Source organism: Tyto alba, unplaced genomic scaffold (assembly GCF_018691265.1).
Source record: "Tyto alba isolate M040663 unplaced genomic scaffold, T.alba_DEE_v4.0 Super-Scaffold_3, whole genome shotgun sequence".
Taxonomy (NCBI): domain Eukaryota; kingdom Metazoa; phylum Chordata; class Aves; order Strigiformes; family Tytonidae; genus Tyto; species Tyto alba.
Window position 1 is genome coordinate 3,336,485 of NW_024881304.1, and position 22,639 is coordinate 3,359,123.

General features: G+C 46.2%; 1 long non-coding RNA gene across 1 annotated transcript; it reads right to left on the reverse strand.

The window, feature by feature from the left end:
* Nucleotides 1–530: 530 nt before the first annotated feature.
* On the reverse strand, nucleotides 531–22,584 carry LOC116963936. The gene is made up of 4 exons (XR_006165979.1): nucleotides 19,695–22,584; nucleotides 19,415–19,585; nucleotides 18,768–18,917; nucleotides 531–911 (listed from the first exon to the last, which is right to left on the reverse strand). It is a non-coding gene; the product is annotated as an uncharacterized LOC116963936 (long non-coding RNA).
* Nucleotides 22,585–22,639: the final 55 nt, after the last annotated feature.

A 22,639-nucleotide genomic window follows, 5' to 3' on the forward strand; every position in this document is an offset into this window, starting at 1 on the left:
GAAAAGCTTCCTGGCAGCAAAATAACCTTTCAAAATATTTCTGCCAAGCAATGGGAAAGGGTTTCCCTTGTCGAAACACATTGCAGCAAGCCTTTGTGTGGTATAAACCATCTTTATGCCAGCAGGATCAGTGCGAAGGACCCATCTATGGTACCTGGTACCTGAGCTCCCGCTTCTTTCTCTCCCACAGCCCAGTCTGAGGCAGGTTGGCTGCAGCATTTTGTGAGCTTTATAACAGGGGAGGCTATTTCGAAGGCAACAGAGACCCAGCAGGCAGCTGAGAGCCCAGAACAACCCCTGAGCTCACCTTGTTAGCAGTTCCAGGTTACTGTTCTCTAACGATCTGTTCTAAGCATTGGCTAAGTTTGGAAACGGTGCTAAAAGCAGGCTCACCACTATCACGGCCAGTGAATGAAGAGCTTGTCAACAGAGGGAGATTCGCCAGCAGCAGGACAAGGGAGCAGGACAAACATCACTGTACAGTATTTCCTCTATAGAATGGTTTATATCTAAGCATGAGTCCTTCAAAATGCTGTTATAGAGCTTTAATACTGCATTAAGTGCTGGAAAATGGGAGGAACAGAGGGTATTTCACTGTCTAGCTTCAGACTTCTGCAAATTGATGTGAATCCTCCACCCGAAACACAGATTCAACTAACAAGCCAGTTCCTAGCATGTTCTGATGCTTGAAAATTGTCCATATTCAGTTTTTGGCTTTCACTTTATCTCTGGAAAATCCTCAACAATTTAGACCTGCTCTGAGGGTGAAGCTCACCAAGTGTTCACACAAGCCAAGGAACAGCGATCAACGTGCAGTTGCTGGCAGCAAGGCAAACCCTTTGGGGTGGAGAGCCAGGACCCAGTGATCACAGCCGCCTCTGCCATCAGGAGGTGACTCGTTCCATTTTCTCCTGTGAAAGCAGAAAGGGGAAGAAAGCAGCTGATTGTCACAGGAAGATGGACAAGTCAAAAAAAGAGAAGCGCTATAGCTGCAGTGAGTTTGAGATGTGCTGCTTTGAATCATCCTTAGACGCAGCAGAAGCCACAGTCCTCTCCAGCACCTCAGCCTTCCCAGAGGAATGTATTTTTTCCACCACAAGTCATTGTGTTGGGTATGTGTGTTGTGGGGTTCTGGTAGCAGGGGAGGGGCTACAGAGGTGGCTCTTGTGAGAAGCTTCTAGAAGCTTCCCCAGCTCCGAGCCAATTGGCAACAGTGGTAGCATCTCTGTGAATAACATATTTAAGAGGGGAAGAACCTGCTGAGCAAGGCAGAGCGGAGCAGAGAGATGTGAGAGAAGTACCTCTGCAGACACCAAGGTCAGTGAAGGAGAGGGCCAGAGCAGAGATTGCCCTGCAGCCCACGGAGGTCACCAGTAGAGCAGATGCCCAAATGCAGTCCAGGGAGGACCCCACACCAGAGCAGGTGACTGCACCTGAAAAAGGCCAGGACTCTGAGGGAAGCCTGTGCTGGAGCAGTCTGTTCCTGAAGGACTGCAGCCCATGGCAGGGACTCACACTAGAGCAGTTCATGAAGAGCTGCAGTGCTGTGGGAAGGACCCATATCGGAGAAGTTCACAGAGGACTGTATCCTGTGGGAGGGACTCCATGCTGGAACAGGGGAAGAGTGTGAGGGGTCCTCCCCCTGAGGAGGAAGGAGCGGCAAGAACAACGTGTGATGAACTGACCGCAACCCCTATTCCCCACCCTCCTGCACTGCTGGCAAGGAGGAGGGAGAGAACTCAGGAACAAAGCTGAGCCTGGGAAGAAGAGAGGGGTGGGGGAAGGTGTTTTTAAGATGTGGTTGTATTTCTCAATATCCTACTCCGATTTGATTGGTAAATTAGTAGTTGTGGTTTTGTTCAAATTAAATTGATGCTTTTTACCAAGTTGATTCTGCCTTTTGCCCATAACTATAATTGGCAAGCGAGCCCTCCCTGTCCTCCTCTCAACCCATGAGCCTTTTGTTGTATTTTCTCCTTCCCATCCCACCTGGGGGAGGAGGAGGGAGTGAGCGGCTGTGTGGTATTTAGTTGCCAGCTGGGCCTAAACCACGACACTCACCCAGCGCTGCATTTCTTGGTCAGGTTTACTCCCTCTTGGAGACCAGACACACGCCTCTGCCTTTCCGCTCAATGCCAGGTCCACAATGCACCTGATAGATAAATCAAGCCCTATCAAGACCAAGAGCATTCTTGTCTATGACTGTACCTTGACCCATTGTACAAGAACTTTTTTATCAACTCCTGGAGATGTTGGAAGAAGCTGGAACCTGGGATCCATGGGAGAAATGGACAGCATATCAGGCGTCTCAAAACACCAAAGATCAGAAAGGTTAGGCTCAAATCAAGTGAGCCAGACAAAGCACGTAACCCCTGCCAGGAGGATGAGCAATGCAAACAGTGGATGCGTGTATCTGAAGTGGATATTTTTTCCCAGTCACAGCAGAGGAATGTGTTTTAAGTAGCTGACTTTTGGCCTCCTGCTTTGTTTACTCTTCCAAAGACAAAACCAAAAGTGACGCCATATCCTGCTTTATTGAAGTACAGAAGGAAGCATCTGGGAAGGGGAGGCAGAACACAACAAAGTCCAGACCAGCCTAAAGGGAGACATGCACAAATCCTCCTGCTCAGGCTGCTGAATATGTAGATATATATCTACACAGCCTGCTACCACAACCAGATGGAAGATACCTGCTGGGCTTCGGGATGCTCCAAGTAGCCAAGAGAACAGGGGGAATATCACACTCTCTTGGTTTCTTGAATAACCACCACTGCACAGAAGAATCAGACCCTCAGCTGATGTGAGCAGGCTCCACAGCCTCCACCACAGCTGCATTCATACTTACACCTATTCAAGAGCTGCACAGCTACTGCCCAATTTTCAAGCTTGTGGTAACTTTTAACCTGTGCAAATAGAAGCAGAAGAGCAGAATGAGGAAGTGATCTACTGAAACTTGCCCTGTGTGAGGGACTTCCCTGTCGAACCAGCACGAGAAAGGCACTGCCTGCCCTGAGAAGCGCTGCACTAAACCAGGCACTGGAGAATGGCCAAGCACTGGTTCAGGCTGGGTGCTTCATTCACAGAAGACAGTACCTCTGCCAAGCACAGACAGTGGCTGAACACTGTTATAATTAGAGCTGAAGTGCCAGGCCAGCTGTTTCCAACTCATGTTATTTTTATTATGCGCCTTTCAGTATTTTGTATTCACCTGAAGAGAGCTGATGTCCAGCTTCAAGGGATAGGAGAACTTAATGCTAAGAACATCCAGTGTTTTGTTTTCCTAGTTATGCAGAATGGTCCTCATCACAAACCTAGGTGCAGCACAAAGGCTCATAACTAGAAGGCAGAGGGGAAGGATCCCACTTGCTACATCATCTTCTTGAACAATTGGGGTTGGCAGGATTTTGTTCTGTCAAATTACCCCAACGGTAATTTTTCTAATCAGCAAATGTTTATTAGAAATTGCAGAGGTACAGTAAGGGACTGGCACAAGGAGGGCTAGGCTATTTCATCTGCAACTGTCCTGACCTTCAGGGAAAAAACCCTCCAGCACAACATAGTTGCCATAAATACTTACACCATGACAAAAGATGTCAGAAATGCAAGCTGTTGACATTACAGGATACTTAGCCAAAATGAAACCTTATGCCTTTCAAACTGTGAGCTGTAAAGACCAGCAAGTTTTATGACAGTGTGATATGCTATCCTAGAGTTTAGAGGGCAGGAAAGTGCAGCTGACATTGAACACACAATACTGTTGTCTTTGAAGGAAGTTCATTTCCAAATGATACAGAACTGTCTAACTTATTGTGAAGTTCTGGATCTAAACCAAGCGAGTTCATAAAAGGGTTGGACATTTCAATGCAGAACAGGTTCACCAGCACTTTTATGTCCTGGGTTGTATCCTCTGGCTCTGGGGATTCCCAGGAGCATAGTGCACACCAGCATCTTCCCTTAGTGTCTGCTGATAGCTGGATGGATATTTGGTCTGACTTGCTTGTGACATACAGTCAGCACAGATTCAAGTGTTTGAGTCTCAATTTTGTTTGTGCAAAACAAAGCCTCCTCACCTGGTGGTGTGTGATTTTACAGGCTTGTTTCTCAAGGTGTCTCATGCATTTAGTTCTTCCTTCTGTCTCTTGTGAGCCTGAGCAGAAGACAGGCCACCATCTCCAAAGAGGGCAGACACCTCCGCACAAGGCTGCTCTGCTTCTTGTTTGTAAAGAATTACAACACACTGTGCAAACAAACAGTCTAACCTCGGATGAAACAGTCTTAGATAAATCCCATGCATGAGATTAGTCATGCTGGTGTTGCAATCACTGGTGTCATGGATAAAAACGACCCAAAGAAGAAGAGTATGAGAATCTTCCATTACAGTTTATTTACATTAATTATAAACAAAGATTCCCAACTCTCTTGTGCTAGCCCAACAACTACTTGCACCTACCTGTTGTCTGTTATTTTAGCTCAGGACTATGCTGCAGCAGATTTTCTGCCACACCTCTGGAGTGGGCTGCCTTGTTCTTACAACTTCAACCAAACATCAAAAGCACAATTTTACTGCAATTGCTTTATACATGTTTATTGCAGTTATGGGAACAATTCCTTGCTGCTACAAAGATGTACCCCCATCTCACCTTCAAATGACATGATTATAAGCTAAAGGTTCCTGTTGCCAACCACACCATAAGCTCTTACACAGGTGAATGTCCTTGTTCAGCGTGGTACAGCACCAAACACTGCCCCTGAGCTGAGCTGTGGTCACTGCTCTGCTGGTGATATTAGCACTCACAATGGGTGCTCTGGGCTAAGATCATGGAGAGGAGGCTTTAGGATTAAAAAAAAAAAAATCACTAGTGAACTCATTAAATTGTTTTAAGTTAAACATATCTTTTATACAACCCCTCTCCTTCCCAAGTGAAATACAGCTGTCCAGATGTGATTCTCCTACAGCTTTTGACCTAATGCTTTTATGCAGTAGAGGACATGGAAAGATGATACAAAGCTCATGCATACTAAACCACCTTTGCAGCAGGAAAAGCAAGCCCCTTACATAGCAAAAGCAACCACAGAGAGTCAGATCATTGGGCTAAAGCAATAGGTCGTACAGACAAACAGATATCCGACTGGTTTCCCTAGGAGTGGGCGACTACTTACACAGATTGTGCAACTCTTCTATCTCTACTCTGCAAAGACAGCCTGATGTCCAAACACCAGTGTCTGTAATAGCGTTACTCAGTATTGATATTGTTTGATTGCATTTTGTAAATAAACAATGACTCATAGCTGACACATTTGGAGAAGCCCAGGGCAGGGGTTATAACACAGGCTAAGTCATCACCTTCTCATTTGTCCAAAGATACCACCGTACATTATGGGATGGACTACAGCAGGGTAACTCCAAAGAGGAAGCGACCCTGGATGCTGAGGCTGAATCCTACTGCCTGTGCTTGCCACGAGTTGCACCTTGCCTGAGGCAGAGACCCACAGCAGCACATGTTCAGCTCTGGCAGCCCCGTGGCATTCGATCTGACTGGCAGCAGCAGCCCTGGCCTGCCAGGATGTCCCACAGGAGTGGACGTTCACGCTGTTGCCTCACCCAAAACCACCATTTCCCCCCAGCACTGTGTGTGCTATCCCACCCTCCAGATAGCCGCACTGAATTAGCACCAGGCAACTGAAAAAAAGTACAGAAGATGCTAGATTGAAATTAATGTTTAACCTTTGTCTGCCTTACACTGTGGGCAAATAGTTGCAGGCAATGCAGAAATATTTTCCACTCAGTTTCTAATTTGTGAGCAACCTTGTTTCCTCTATCACGCAAGGAGCTCCATCAGCAGCAGAGCTAAGGAAACCTGGTCCTTCATTAATTTAGTATTTGGATTATTAGTTTCTGCATGTTTTGTTTTGTTTTTTCCTCATGGCTACTATGATTTGAGTCTGCTACAGTGTCTTTCTTGGTCAGTGTATTGTAAGGTCTCAATCCACTGGCTATGTGGTTTCAGAGATCCCTTAGGGACCTTTAAAAGCTTTACTGCTCTTTAAGCTTTTCACTGCTGAAGCATGGCCACCACGTTCAAAGCCTCAGGCAGGCTGTCAGCACAACCACAGCACAACCCATGTGCCATCATGAAGTTCAGCTTAAAACAAATGTAAAAGGAAGCCAATAGTGAATCATATAGTAACCTAGCAAAAAATCCTTTAAAACACAAGAGAATTGCAATACCAAATCTGAAAAGGTATCAAATCAGAAAATTCTTGTTTGTAGCCTTATCTCCTCAATTCCCAGAGACACATCTTGAACCTCCAAACCAAAAAGCTTGAACAGTCATGGTCCAGGTACCAGATCTTCAACCCTGAATGCCCAGACAGTAGGGAAGCTCTGCAGTTCAAATCTGGAGTCTTGTTCTTTTCTCACAAATAGTAGCCAGCCACAACTGCCTAGCATAAACCCTCCTGTCACAAGAGGAGAGTCAGTCCTTTATCCTTGCAGCCCATCACCCTACAGGACTGCCTGGTACCACTGGAGAAGCAGTAACTGTATATAAATTGATGGCTGATTCATGCTGGGACACTGGTCTATTTTCTTGTCCACCCCCAACACAGTCTCACCCAGCACAACAGAGCTGTAAAGCCAGTTCCCGGTGTGGTCCCACTCCAAGCTGCAGTGGCGACACTGGGCTGAGCAACCAGAAACGTTAGTGGCATACTGGAGGCTGTGATCCTTAAGGCACTGTCTGGTTGTAATGAAGCCATCTGAATCTTCCCGACGAGGGTTTGGTGAAGAGGGTATCCTGCCCACTTTACTCGGCAGTGTCTGAAAATATCGTGTGAGCAAGGGGACAGCATGGGAACAGGCACTGAGGCTGCTAGGATCTGCTTGCAGGCTGCAGAATGAAGAGCAGAACCATGCTAAAACCATCAGTTTGAGCTTCCAGTGACCTCACCGGACCCCCTCACCTCCCTCAACATGTGTCCAGAGACCCACAGTCATCTCCATGTCCTTCCTCTCCTGCTCAGCAGGGCCCATCTATGCTCCTCACTCCCACCCTGGGCAGCCACCCCCGAGAGGTGGAAGCCAGGACCTGTACACTCGCAGGGTGGGAAGCATGAAGGAATGAAAAATTCCAGGTTCCAGCAAGCTCACTGCAGCACAAACAGCCAAGGTGTTTTACACCTTCAAGCACCCTCTACTTTGAGATTAATTAAAATAAAAGCTGTTTCATTCACGGGACGATTGACACTTGCAAGACAAGTAACTGGTGGGACAGCAACTCACTAGCACCACTAATTATTTTTCAAGATCCAGGCTGGTGTTTAAAGGCCCTCTATGTTCCAGTACAGCTCTTCCACTACCCACAATAATTCAGAAACATCTGAGGCTACAGTAACCGTTAAACTGTTGTCCCGTGGTTTGGTGAAAACCTGCATTAAACAATATCAAGACTTATCTTGAGATGAGCTAAGCAAAGTTGAGCAAATGAGAGATGTGTTCTCACAACAGAAAGCTGTGTAGAGCCCCAGGAGAGGCAGAGTGTTGCCGACACCTCCATGTCAAGAAGTCAAGTCCAAGGGCTGCCTAGCCTCATCGCTTACCCAGAGCAATACCAGACAGTTCCTAAAGAGGTGCAAGAACCCCAGCCTGCCGCCATAGGACTCAACCTGTGCTCCAATACCTTGGGACTGGTTTATGTCTGGGCCATAACACCCATTACTCCCTCGGGAAAGTATCGCTGTTCATTACAACACCAGGTTGCCTTGCTTCCTATTTAAAAACTTGAGTTAGACACTCTGTCTTTCAAAATTTATGGCCTCGCCAACTTCTGAAGACAGTAATACACGCATAAGTAAACTCAGTTAATCAGTGGTTAAAATTATTTTTTCACAGCCCAGTCATCCTTTAGTTAAGTTCTACAATTTCATGGCAACAAGCCCCAGACAGGTCAGAGATGTTGGGAACAGGAGGTTCTCCCCAGCTACCACACAATACATACCATTCCTGAGTAGCTATTTGTTGCCATCAATTACGCTGGGAACAGCAGTGTGCCCTGTGACACAGTAGATTCAACTTATAATAAAACCAAAAAGAGAAAAAATAGGGCAGCCTTAACAAGATCTGCTTGACTCACTCCTGCTGCTGTGTTTAATATTGTTGGAGAATTGGTCCATGCAGGGAGCAATTTAGAAAAAGCTTGTTGAGGAAAGCTCATCTGCTTTCCTTTAGACCAGCTTCATGCCTGCCCAGGACAGATGCATTTGTCATGTATATGGAGATGGCTCATACCTACTGAAGGAGCAACTCATTCAGTAACCACATATTTGTAAGAGTTTCTAATCAAACCCTTCCTTCAAGCAAAGATAGCAGGCTATCCTCAACGTTCTCACCACAAGCTCATGACAGCTGTCACTCTGCTGTCTACAGCACACAGCAGCCTCATTGTGCAAGGACCCACCAAGCCAACATGACAATCCCAGACTCAGGGCATCTGTCCCCTGTCTAACTCAGAAAATCTTGTGCTAGGAGCTTTCCCTAATCCTACATCTTGGGTAGGACATCCAAGCCATCTGCGGTACACTGGCAGATCGTATTGCAGTGCCTCCAGGTAAGATACATGCCTGCTTGCCTGCTTTCTTAATGCTCTGCTCCATGTGGGTGCACAAAGCATGGGAGATGACTTTTTACTGTAGGTGAAAAAATGTCATTCTGTTCAAAATTTAATTCCTGTATTGCTTCCTACATTGACTTTTCTCTAGACTACTGCAGTGTGATGAGACAAGGACTGGCTACCCTTGGGGTAGTCAGCAGGAGAACTGGGATCCACAGAGATATCTTCATATATTAAATAGAAACCACCAAGATCAAGATGCTGGAGAGGGAGGACAGTCCAGTCACAGACAGATGTATGAACTTCATCTAAGACAGCACAGCAGATGCTGGCATAAAGCAAAGAGCAAAGGCTGCAGGAAGCGAGCACATCTAAAACAACGCAAGCAGCTCTGCAAGGAATTCTGTATTCTGGGAAAAGATCAGTCGCACCTTCAAGCACAAGAGTCTGTGCCAGGTACCTCCTGCGGCTGGAGAGGCTTCACTTAGGCTTAGCAAGGAATGCAGCGACAGCACAAGCACCCAGCGAGGTGTTGCTCAGCCAGCCCTGCTACAGTGAGCAGTGTCATAGCCTTGATGGGGACCTGGGGAAGAGACTCTGAGAACAGCAAGGCAGAGAGGGGCAGAGCCCTCTGCTCACTGCACAACCCACCTCCCCATACACCTCTCCATTGCCACAAACGCGACGTACTGAAACCTCATTTCCTAAGGTAAAAAGATTGTGCTGTCTCACATAGATTACTAGTGAAGACTGTGAGTGATTTCAGCTTCTGTCAAACTTGGTTGTCTCAAAAACATCACATTTCTACACATTCTGAAGGAAAAGAGAAATCCCTCAGTGAGCAGGTAGAGAGGGGAGCCACATGCGTGCTCCTGCTAAGGAAAAGCTGCAGCTCTCTACCTGCCTGCTGTCTGGCCAGCAAACACACACACATTTCCCCATACAGGAAGTAGCCAGGGCACAGGGTGTCTCCAGCCCAGCTGATATATAGGGGATTTGGGAGAGAAATGAGGATATAGTGAGGGCTATTAAGAGTTATTGCATCAGAGAAAGTATGAGTGAAGTCAGACAGAACCTGTTGCTCACAGAGCAGTTTGTCCCTTGCTTAGGTTACAGTCAGGAGTTTATGCTAAGGGCTTTCTCTTTTCTCAGTGGGTATCACAAGGTGTCAGCTCTGCTACAAGCAAAGTGGAGCAGCCCCAGGGTAATGGCACTGGCACGACACTGAGATGAATTTTGGTTCGGGTCCCAGTTTTACTTTTGGCACCCAGAGGCATTTGCTTGTTCTGTGTCCCCCTTTTACCCCTGGCACGACAGCCTTGTTTCCCAGCAGGGACTGCTCTTCCAACACACATGGCACAGGTCATCACTGCGCAGACACATGCCCAAGGTAAGGCCAGCAGAAACAACCTCTTGATTATCAAAACCAAGCCCAAGAAAGTCATTAAAGGACAAACTACCCCTGACCGCTCAAGTTCCTAATGTCTACATTAATGCACTATTCACCTAACACAGGGCACATTGGATCTGCTTCCTTTCAGGGTATTGCACATCTCTCCAACTGCAGAGTTTCCCCTATTCAACTGCTCTGCCCAGGGTGGGTAGAAGAGGAACAGGCCACACTGCCTGCCACCTACCCCAGGGCAACTTTCTCTGCTTTTACAGAAAGAGCTGCTCAATGGAGGAGTCCTACTAGATTTCTCCTACTTTTGAAATTGTTTTTTCCTTCCAGATGATGATGACCTACATAATAAACAGGTCACTGGAACATGAGAGATGTTTTCTGAGGCAGAGGAGAAAAGCCAAACAATTCCCCTGCTGCGCATGGCTCTGAGGACAAAGTGAACTGCTGTTTCCCAGGGGTCCCACCCAACAGCCTCCCTGATGCTCTACCTGTCCAAAATCAGCAGGAGCTGCTGGGATCCCACTGGGGACACGATCAGACCCTGAGCAGAATGTCAGGCTTGTTAAGGACCAGCTCCATGTGGGACCGAAGGGAGGTTTGGGAACATAAACCCTCCTCACGTGAACAGTAAACACGCCACGTGCAGCCCCTGCACACAAGGCTGTGAGGCAGTGCCACGGCCCCACTGCGTGGGATTCAATCCACTGGGCAAGGCGAGCTCTCATCAAACAAGCAGCAAAGGGAGGGAAGGAGAGAGCAGGAGGATGTGAAGGGGACAAGTCCCCACCATGATCCCTGTGGTGTAACCCCTCCCCAGCCAAAGGAAGGATCTGGTTGTAGCAGGTCTGCAGACTACAGGAATACGAGACTAAGTCGTTCCCAGCTGGAACAGTGCCCTGCCTGAAAATTTGGCAGGCAAGAAGCAGGGTTCGGAGAGCTTGAACTCAGTTTACTTCTCAAGATCTAGTCATTTCTGCTCCTTTATGGGGAGAATTCCTAACAGCTTGCTACAATACAGTACAAAGTGGAAATAAGGATTTGAGTAGCTGAAAGAAAAGAGACCCTGGGATATCCCTTCAGCATCAGGTGATTTAAAGCATGGCAGCATGAAACTGGACTGTCTCAAGATGTTGTCTCCTGCACCATCCTCTCTAATCTTGCAGCTGATCTCTCCCCATCTTCAGCCTCCCCCTTCCAAACAGGAGACAACACTGCGAAAAATGTAGGCCAGCATATCTAATCCCCACACCGACTGGTGCACTGCAAGCAGGAAGCAGCTAGTTACCTACCCAAGGGTAAGGCAAGAATCTATTAGAGAAACGAATGTAACATGATCCTGCCTGGGGCTCAGAGTCAGTCCCAGAAGGATATATGGAGCGAGTAACCAGAGCAGACAAGGGTAAGAATCTCTCTCAAACAGCCTGATGGCTCGGAGAGCTCCAGTAACAATAGTGCATGTCTGGTAATTAGGTCACAGTTATGATCTTTAATTAATTCTGAAGAGCCCCCATCTGCCACAGGGAACATGACAGATAAGGTAGCTCATTAAGCCCAGAAGCAGGCCAGGGGTAATGCCAGACCCCAGCCTAACCCTCAGAGCTTTGGGTACAAAATCCCGTTTGGCAGCAGCAGCTGCTTTGCCCAGCAGATGCACCAGGCTCACCTCATCTCCTCCAAGGAAGCGGCGGCGGCCTGGAGCCTGGTCACCAGCTCCTGCCCAAACCACACTGACACAAACCACGGAACGGGAAAGAGACAGGATCAGAACCAGCCCAGGGGCTGGCAGACATGAGGCTCCAGCAGAGGAGCCGTACCAAATCCTGCCGGACAGCTGAGCCCTGGCTCCTTGCACTGCGCTTCACCCACAGCCCTGCTCTTCTCCCCACACACCTCTGTACCAGGGTGTGCTATCCCAAGTCGCTTCCTCCCCTGACTCCTCTGGGAGAAGCTGAGAAATATCAGCTTCTCCACGTGCGCTGCCTCAGCTTGCACAGAGGGTTAAATTAACGTGCTGGGCTCGCAGCCACAGCCCTCAGACACGGGTGCTGCAAAGGGACATCAAGGCCAGTGGAGAAAACGGCCTGACGCTGTAGCTGAAGTTAGGAGAGGTCATATGCCGGCAGGGCCAGGTTGTTCACTTGGCAGAAAGGCCTGTCCTTGACCATGACAGTGGAGAGCCCATCTGGCAGCGGGGTGGAAGAGACTGGCCAAGGGCAAGGGCAAGGGCTGACACCTGGGAGAACGGTGTAGGTGCGTGTGATCTGCCCTCGCCTCTACAGCTAGCTGTGGTTTGCCTCTTCGCATGATCCCTATGAATGTCTTGGTCTGCATAAATCCACTGGTGACAGGCAGGTAAGGTAAGATAATGTTGATTGGGTTTTCAAGCCCCACTTCTGCTACCTGAGCAATTAAAAGGCAGCCACCATCGGCAAAGATGGCAAAACCTAACGGGGATTCTGAGGACTCAGCACAGAGCAGCAGTATTAAAAATAGCTCTTTCAAAGGAGGGATGTGTGACTAATCAGCCCTAAATTGACATTTGTTGGGAGATGGGGGCAGCTTAGTACTAAAGCCATGTCTCCAGGGACCCTTATTAAGGTGTCGCTTGTGCTCACTACCACCCCCAAAGACATTGTGTTCAGCAACATGCACAGCTGACAGCACAGCAGGGAACAGACACGACTCCATACAATTAAACCAGAGCAAGTAGCAAGGAGAAGAGCTGCCAAGTAAACATAAAGCAGTATTTTTACTCAAGGGAACCTTGAATAGCAGAGCAATCAAACTCCAGGCATACGCACCATCACCATACACAGGCACTGTTCTCCCTCATCCAAGTGCAGCTGGGTGAGGGGCTGCACTGCCATGACATCACCCCATGAAAACTAGGTCACTGGCTATCAAGCCCAAGAGACAGTGCAAGGACTTCAGGAAGGATGTACTGAAATCACTTCTTTCAATTAAAACACAAGCTTAGGAAACAGCTCTAGTTTATTTGCTTTTGTAATTGGAGATTTAGATCTCAATTACTTGCGCAAAATCTCATTGTACTTTATGATAAATATATCTTGACAGGGAATTTACTGCGGACGAGACACACAGTTTTGGGAATCAAGCTGAAGCAAACACAGAAAGGGTTGCCACCTTTCTGAGGCAGTAGTACACAGAGCACAGGTAGCGGGGAGTAATCCATGGTCCTAAAAGCTCACAAGGGAACCCCGAGCTTGCCCCCTTTGCTCACCCACAGAAGAGCAGCACACTTGTTTGCCGTGCCGAGCACCAGCCTCCTCTCTCCCTCCTCCAGTCACAGTGCATGACCAGGCACCACGCAAGCCCTGAAGACCTTGCTGGATTTCACCACTAGATAGCACAAGGATCCAGAGGGTTTGCACACCTTTACATATTAGAGTTGTTGGCTCCTGTTTTGTGGCTGAAGTGGTGACTGCCCCCCTCTCAGGTAGCCCACCCTCCACCACAGGGTCTCATTCCTGCTGCAGGTTGCTCAGCATGAATGTCTGCTTCATATCCTAGAGCCTGGCCTAGTAAGTGTGTGTTGCCCAGCATGACATCTCTCCCCAAAACTGCTTCTACCAAGACAATGTGGCCTCACAAAATGAAGCTTGGCAAAAAAGCCCTACCTTACGCTCGCCCAGACATGCAGATTGCTCAGCACACTCCATCAGGGGCAGCAGAATTAACCTTTAAGTAGTGAATGGGCTGGGGAAAAACATTGCAAGGCAACCCAACCACCTCTGTATTTGTTAAACACTGAAATAATACACGGCAGCTGTGCTGTGTTTGCAGCCTTCAAAGCGCCAAAGAACAGAAATAGAAAATAGTCATGAAGGCTTTTGGGGAAACAGTTCAGCTACTGCTTAAACCCAAGCATCCCAGCAATAGCCTTGTGCAGTGGAGTTAATCTGAAAGTTTGATGGTGCTCCTCGTGGCTAGAGAGAATCAGTTACCCTTCCCCCAAATTACCACTCCATGTAGAGCCACCACCCCTCCACACTACACTCTCACATGGCTCAGTACTTTCTCCCTATGTGATCAATCATCCCTTATCAGTGCTAAGAGGGGGATGTCTCTGGGGAGGTCTCCTGTTCTAACATTGAATTTTTTTTTTTTTTTTTTTTTTGTAATTAACACATTATCAAATTTCACACTGGAAACAAGATGCAATTTTTTGAGAACATGAACTCTGAATTGCTTTTTCAAGTTAAACTTTGAAGCAGAGACTTGTCAAGACTAGAAGTCTTTAAAAATCAAGAGTGGAAGTACTTAAAAAAACCCAAACCGTCACAACTACACTCTAGTTCTGCTAGGAGCTTGTGGGATGGCTGCAGGAATTCTGGGGCAAAGTGCTGCAACTTGCAAGTCCGAAGAGACTAGATTTTCTAATGTATATAAAAACTCCATAAGATTAGCAGAGGTCTATATAAAACCACAGCACACAGGTCAATCTCATGATCTATCACTAATGCTAAGCCAGTAATAACCCTCTACCCTTCCCTGATTTGCTCTTACAATCAATTTGACATGAGAAACTGGGCAGGGAAGTAAAGAGAATGACCTAACCTCGGGTTTGTATTTTTGCTATTTCAGTCTTAATTTCTTAGCTGATACCTTTCAACTTTTTTGTTATGCAATGTTTACACTTCCATCTCTTTCTTGGACATTTTCTAGAATCAGCTTTTGTCTTCTTCACCCAAGGCTGAGACAATGTGCATTTCCAAGAGAAAGCATGTGTACCTCGCTGAAATGGAGCGATTCCTGAAAAGAAGATGTTCGAGACTCCAGGTTCTTTACCACATCTCCTGGAGATACAAGAGCAACACATTTTCCAACCATTTTCTGCAGCTCCAAAATTCAGATGTGGAGATATGAAATACTGATTTCTTCTCTTAATATTTCAGCACTGGCCCCTTCTTCCCTATTGCTGACACTCTTCTCATTTTAATACCTTATCACAACCCTCTATCTATAATCTTTAGAGCACAAGGAGGTATAATATGTCTTGCACGTCAAAGGTTAAGCAACAAGAGCTATTGCAAAACAGCACAGCAAACCTCATGGGCAGAACGTACCAATACTTACAGTGGGAGATGGAAAGATCTGCACAGGAAGGAGCTGGACACCAAGAAGGCTGTAGCTCATCCTTCCAGCTTTGTGCTGTGGCACACAGCCTGTGGTGTTACACAGATTCTCCTCCCACTCACAGGCGTGGGTTTCGCCCTGTGATGTTTCATACCCCCTGTTACCACACACTTGCATGCTATTTTCATGTCTGGAACATCTCCACTCAGATATGAGGCATCCTTCCGCTCTACTGCTTGGCCACTTTCCTCTCAACCCTTTGGATTGTTTCTTTCAAAGAGATAATTCCAATTGACCATGCAACTATAACAACTAATATTAACTACTGCAACTAATATTAACTATAACAACTAATTCTTTAACTGTAAAGTTTCCCTGATCACTGATGGAAACAATAAAAGGTCAAAACTGCTTTACACTTCCCTCTGTTGATTGTTTACTTTCTCCAAGACAATTTTTAAGACTGTCTCAAGACCAGCAATACCTAATGCTGTGGAATAGCTGGATAAGAAGAAAAGCCACCCAGATAACAGAAGACTTCTGTTGCCTCACTGGGTACTTATGCATGGGATAACACCCACACAGCAATTCCCAGCTTGGGTCTAGTCAGCAGGGGGATTTTTCCCCACCTTCTTATGTCATCAGCAGGTATTTAATTCTGAAATGTTTCTGCTTCTCCTTGCTTCACTGAAATATTGATCCTTGCAGAAGAAATTAAAATACCAGATCCATAAGAGAAGAATAAGCCTTTGCTGAAACAAACCACAACAACTAGCCTTGCTTGTAGGTGTACTGTACCTACAACAGACGTTTTAAGGTGACAGCCTTTTGAAATCCCATCATTTTCACCTGCCCAAAAGAGATCAGACACCATTAGGACTTCACAGGATGCCTTTATGCCTATTTCCAGGCTGAAAAGGCAATCTTATTTATATTACTACAATGGGAAAATAAATGTAGCGTGTACATCTGCAGGAAATAGCACTAATTAAAAACCTGCCTAGTCAGGGAATCTCCATTTTGACAAACAAAACTACATCAATTTAAACAAAGGGTTTAACTTACCGTGTCAGAGTGAGTCTGGGGTGACTGGAGAGGACCGAGGGCACTTGAATATGCTACTGCCTTGGCAGGCCCCATGGCCCAAGTCAGATGATTTTTTTTGTCGTGGCTTAATGCCAGTAGACAGCTAATCCCTACACAGGCACTCTCACTCCCCTCCAGTAGGATGGGGGAGAGAATCAGAAAGTAAAAATGCAAAAACTTGTGGGTTGAGATGAAGACAGCTTAATAATTTAAAAAAGAGGAAAACTACAACAGAGACGAAAAAACCCAAGAAAAACAAGTGATGCAAAAGAAAACAATTGCCCACTACCAACTGACCTATGCCCAGCCAGTCCCCAAGCAAAGACAGCCCCAACCAACCTCCACCCCCCAGTTTTATTGCTGAGTTCAATGTCATATGGTGTGGAATATCCCTTTGGTCAGTTGGGGTCATCCTCTCCCAACTTCTCGTGCACTCCCAGCCTACTTGCTGCCAGGGCAGTGTGAGAAACAGAAAAGCCCTTGGTGCTGCGCAAGCACTGTTCTGCCATGACTAAAACACCCCTGTGTTATCAACACCATTTACATCACAAACCCAAAACATAGTCCCATACAAGCTGTTAAGAAGAAAATTAACTCTATCCCAGCCAAACCCAGTACATTTTTACAGGGAAAGAGGGGAACAAGGTATGAACTTGCTTTCTAACAATCTTCTGCTTGACAAAAATGTCCTAACATTGACACTGCTTTAAAAGAGACAGCCCAAAGGCTCCAGCACAGCATTTTCACTGCCATGGGTTGACTTCTTCTTTTCAAGGACTTTTACAATCCTGCCCCTGCTCTGACTTCCACATTCTTGCCAATGCCCACACTAATGCAAATATGAGCTCACTAGAGCTACCTGGTATAGCAAAGATGCTTTACTATATAAACATGACTTGAGTGTCTCTCTGGGCCTGAAGTGTTTAAATTCAGATGAAGAAGAGACATCCACTTCTTTCTCTCCTCTGTCAGCTGTCCTTCCCACGTGGAGAGGAGCAGGCTATCTACTTCATTCCTTTCTGGAAACTCCAGTTACAGAGAGCCCTGACTTCAGAGCTAAGTCCTTTCCCCACCCTCTCACACCTTCATAGAGGAAGCATTCAGATTCACTTTTTCTAACGTACTTCTGCTCTGCTGACTACATAGAGAGTTCAAGCTCCTAAACTGGATGTAGAAGGTGGTATCTCTGCCTGAGTAGCTAATGAGGAGAAATGAGGGCTGAGATATGCAAGAAAAATGACAGGTTGAAGCCCAGCAATAATCCTAACTAAAAATATACTAGTTGGAATCTACTGCTTCTCTGTAAAAGAAGGAGGAAAACTGTGTGAGAGAGGAGCAAACAAGGGTGGGAGTGCAAATCATTCCAAGTGCAGCAAAGCTTACAGTAGCTGGAAGGATTAGTGTATCATTTCCTGCCATGTGATGCACAAAGCAAGACAAACTCGAGAATGCAAGATGGAAAAAAGACTATTGTGTGGTTTTCCACATCGGAAGCAACTGATGGGATGTCAGGGACATATTCTGGAATTAAGATAAACTATTGCTGGATGTGTTAATCAGATGGGCTGTAGACCACAGCAGTCCCAGTGTGGGAGTGGTGCCCTTCAGCAGAAGGGCAGGGTACCCTGTATGAGGGTGGCAACAGCTTCTGCTGCCCCCACTGAGCATGAATCATGCCCCTGTAATGGGACTTTGCCAAGAGACCCAACACCTCTGCATCAATGGGCAGCACCCGGGGCCCAGCAGACAGGCAAAAGTGTCCTGATCCAACACCTGTGTGAGGACCCACCAGCAGTTCATGAATTTTAAAAGATATCTATTACACTGAGGAGAAAAACAGCTTGGTGCTTGTTTGTATGAGATGGGGTAAGAAGCTTGCCTGGCCTATGTCTGTGAAACAGGGGTGCTGCTCAGTCACTCTGCAACAGGTCGCATGTGCCTCAGCCTTCAGCAGCTCTTCCAGCTTGTTTGAATTCTCTATCGATTACCGAGGGTCTTAAAAAGAAATGAGATTTCCTTTTCAGTCATGTAAAGAAGACACTGGATCCAAATGAGGAAAATCTGCTAAAGAAATTTAGCATGGGAACAATTTTCACTATGCAGCTACTATCACAACCCTCGAATTTTGCCTTAAAAGGTAAACTAAATTCTCTCTAAGAACTGCCAGTCTCAGGACCGGAGGTGGAGGTTCTCAGATCTAAGCCCGGAATTTGAGTCTGGATTAAATCCAGATGTCAGGATCACATCCACTCCCTTGGAAAATTCAGATCTCAATATAGACAGTGGCTTGTGCATGGAGAGTTTTTCTGTCTTGCCCTCTCATGACACTGACTGGGTGGGAAAAAATTAGGAATATGCACAGCTCTGACTTCAGAAGTGGGCAAAAGGGATTAAATGTTGATAATGGTACAGTGATATGCTTTCATTTGGACAGGCTGGGTGCAGAGGAGCTTTGACTCTTGCTTTTCTGCTGAAGTATCTAAATGCTCTCTTAAAAGCACAAAATTAATTAAAGTTCAATGGAAGGAGCTAACTGCTGACAGGTGTGAGGTCAGGTGAAGTCTACAAACCTGTGAATCAAGTTCTGTTTCCAGGAATATTGAGCAAAACATGCTTGAGGGAAGTATTGACGGTCACGTACACCCAAGCATATATGGTTGTCCTGGTTCGGGCCATAACATGGGAAGATACCATCTTCAGCAGCAACTCTTCATAGACATCTGCAGAAATCAACTTGACCTTATGACAGGCAATTTTTTTTCCCGTTTCAATTTCTATATGGGAAGTACTTTCCATGGCTTCTCATCCACCCCCCAAACTGCTGGAATTAAACCTTTTTTCCCACCCCTCCTGCAATTCCTAGCAAAGAAACAGGCGAATCATCAGAATGGAATGGACTTTAGAAAACAAAAATCAGCAGGGGAGTAGCTGAGAGTCTTCCCTTCATTACATGGGCCTTTCTGGCAGATCAAGCTTCCTCTGCTGAATCCATCTGGTACGCACCATCTCAGGTACCAGCTCCAAAGACTGCTCCAAAACATGGTTACAGTTAGGAGCTACCCACCTTCTGACCTAAACTTTGTCAAGGCCAGCTGAATAAATTTGTTCTCACACCAGTGCTATGCCCACAGCTTAAACCATTTTCCTTCTTTATTACAGGCTACTCCGCCCTTTCCATACTCACAGGCAGTCACTGTTTCTCCCCTGCCCACTGTACCTGCCATCTCTCTCCAGTCAGGCTACGTGAGCCTGCTTTCTCTCTCAGGAGAGGCTCTCTGTTGTCCCATTGGCTGCTTAAGGTACTGTGTCCTTTGTCACAGTCTGAAGTCCTCCTTCTGGAGTGTGGCAAAGAGCATGTGTGACACTTCATGCTAGTTACTCCTGAGCCCTGTAGGATGACGTTAATACATCACCACAATTAACATCTTTAAATACCATTTAATTAATCCACTGAAGCCCTAAGAAATTTTAATTAATGGCAGCTTTATTTACTTCACCTTCAACATGTAAGATTTCCAAAGGGAGGAAACTGGCAGAGCAGTTGACAAGACACCCTTTTCCCCTGACTTTTCCCTGTTCCGCTGGCCTCAGATCTCACAGCCATCTCTGTGCACTGACAAGGACATGTTCCTTCGGCAGCTCTGCAAGATGAGGGTCAAGTTAATGTCATTCCATTGCTATTTAGCTCTGCGCAATCCCTGTCATGTACAAGGTTAAACAAATTCACCAAAATCAAGCTCTTAAGAAGTGTTATTGCGGTGTCTGATGAATAGCACAGATTGTAGAGAAGTGTGACAGGAAAACCGAGAGTTCTGCTCCACTTGGAGATCCCCATATCGTAGCCAAGGTCGGTGTGTCTCAGTGGCCAACCTTGAATATGTTTAAAAAACAGATGCTCTTTGGGCTTCAGACTTCACATGCACTTTTGAATACAAAACCACGAGTTTCTGAATTCCAGCAAGAGAACAGACTAAGGTACTTCAACCCTCAACCTTGCAACATAGTAAAATGTTGCTATTAGGATTATCAGGATAAATAAGGATTATCAGATTTTTGTGGGATTGAACCTGCTGTGGCAGGTGTCCATGCAGAAGAGCTCTTCAGCCTGTTGCAGTATTCTGCTAGCATATTTGCACAACATCTTTCCCTGGTGCCTCTTACAACAAAACATATATTTCCTCTGTCCCTTTTAAGTATCATAGTCAATTAATAAAGGAAGAATAGGAGGAGAAGGAATAATACTATCAACATACTATAAATCAAGCATATAGTAATTGATTTCTGTTGTTAAAACTGAAATTAATCCAAGAAGCACTGGAGCAATCCCTTAGGCTCAGACGTAGTAACTGTGCTCTGAGAACACTTGTCAGGTATCTACATGGTAAAATGTTGTAATGTTTCCTCATTTTTAGAGTAAATGATAGGATACAAAGTTTCAGGGTAGGGATTCAACTGTTAACGGTCAGGGGAGTGGGGATAGCAGTAATCTGAAACACAGATCAGGACTCTTTAAACTTCAAGTGCTAATTATTATAGTTTGCAAAATGGAAATATTTGTGAAAGTGTGTAAATAAGTGACAGACAATTGTAAAAAAAGAGCAATTTTCATGAGCAAACGGAACTAATAATTTGAAGCACTGTTCTGGTATTAACAAATGACCAAGACCCTTGCTATCATACTGCTATACAGGCTTGGGTCAAATACCATAGCCTTGGTTTAATCATATATTTACAGAACAAATTAAAGCTAGCAGATACCTAGTTTAACGATGTCCACTGATGATAGGCGGTTTCTTAATGCTAACTAAATGCATTACAGTGTTGGAACAATGAATTGAATTGTTTAAGATCTAAGCATTGAGATTTATTAAACAATATTGTCTTAAATTCTGAATAAGCAAGAAGTGAACTGTGTTTATAAAATCATCTAGCCCTACTAAAACCCAATTCTCATGCCTCTGCCTTGTAAAGCCCTATCTACTTTTTTCAGGGCTCCACGAGGAGTACCTGAGGACAGAACTCTGTCCCGTTTCCTACCTCAGAGCTTAGTAATGTGCTGGAGTTGAGAGCAAGTCTGCCATTTGACTATGGTTTATGGTTGCCTTCCTCTCAATCTGCTTAGAACACAAAGTTTACCTACTGCAGCCCACATCCTCAAAGTGAGTCAGTGATGAAGACAAGGGGGTCAGGCAAATATCCTGCTGGTCTTCCCCCTGCCCTCCAACAGAGGAGTTATCTAAAGATTCATTTGCAACATCTAAATACTTACCAATACTTTTGGAGTGCCTTTTGTATTCAAACTTGAGTTCAGCAGCTACAGCCCTATGTCGGTTTTGTATTTCCCTAATCCCTCTACTACAAGCACCTTCTACTAACTACACAACATGACAACATGCGAGATACAGTCAAGTAACAGCAAGCTTTAAAAGAGCTTTCCTCAAAACTCCGTACCTCTTACAAAAAACACTCTTGCCTCAAAGTGCCCGAGCCAGCTCTCAGCTGGCTGAGGGATGCGAGGCCAAGAGCAGCAGTACTCTGCCTGAATCCTGTCTTCTGTGAAATTGTTTCGCAAGATGGGAAAAAAATGCACCATCATCTTCCTTCTCCATTCTTTCTACACTTCAGCAGTTAGTATATGCTTACAGGAATGAGTACTACTGCAGCTCAGATGGCCAGATATATAAGCAGAGCTCCTTTTTATCACCTGTAAATATTCTTTTCAACAGATAAACTTTAAAGTCCATTGCAAACCGGAGGTTGCAGGATTTGATTTTACTTGCTGTTGTCGTTCTCACAAGAGTCTTACTCTTCTTTGAAACCTGGGCAATGATGCCACGCTTCAGAAACATGGTGGTGGAAGTCTGAGCATCACCAGCAGGGAAACTGTTGGATTCATACCGGCTGCAGACCAGGTGAGAAGGGTTCAGGATCCCACCACCACCCCTGAGACTGAGACACCTGCTGCTTCCCAAGCCCCTGGGCATGGAGTCAGAGGTGTGTGTTTTGGAAGAAAACACGAGATGTGTCTGAGCAGCACTGGGTTTCCCCACACAGCTGACTCAGAGCTTGTTTTCCAATGAACGGGCGCGCTGGGGGGCCCCAAATCTACAGTCCTGTGGGTAAGGAACTCGCAATACTTCTGGGAAACAAGCGCTGCATAGCCTGGAGCTGAGGGGAAACCCAGAGCAAGACAACCACCCGCCTCCTCTTCCCGAGTGGGCCATGCCTCCCTTGGGGGCCGTCTCCTCACAGCCCCCCGGTGCCGGCTGCCCCCTCACACACACAGACACACCCCACACGCCCCCCAGCAGCTATTCGGACCCGCTCCGTACCCTCACGGCGCCCCGGGAGCCGCCCGAGAGCCCCGATCCATCCCCGCGCGAGTCTCTCAGAGTCACCCGAGGATCCCCCCCCTCCCCCGATCCCCACGGGAGCCCGCCCG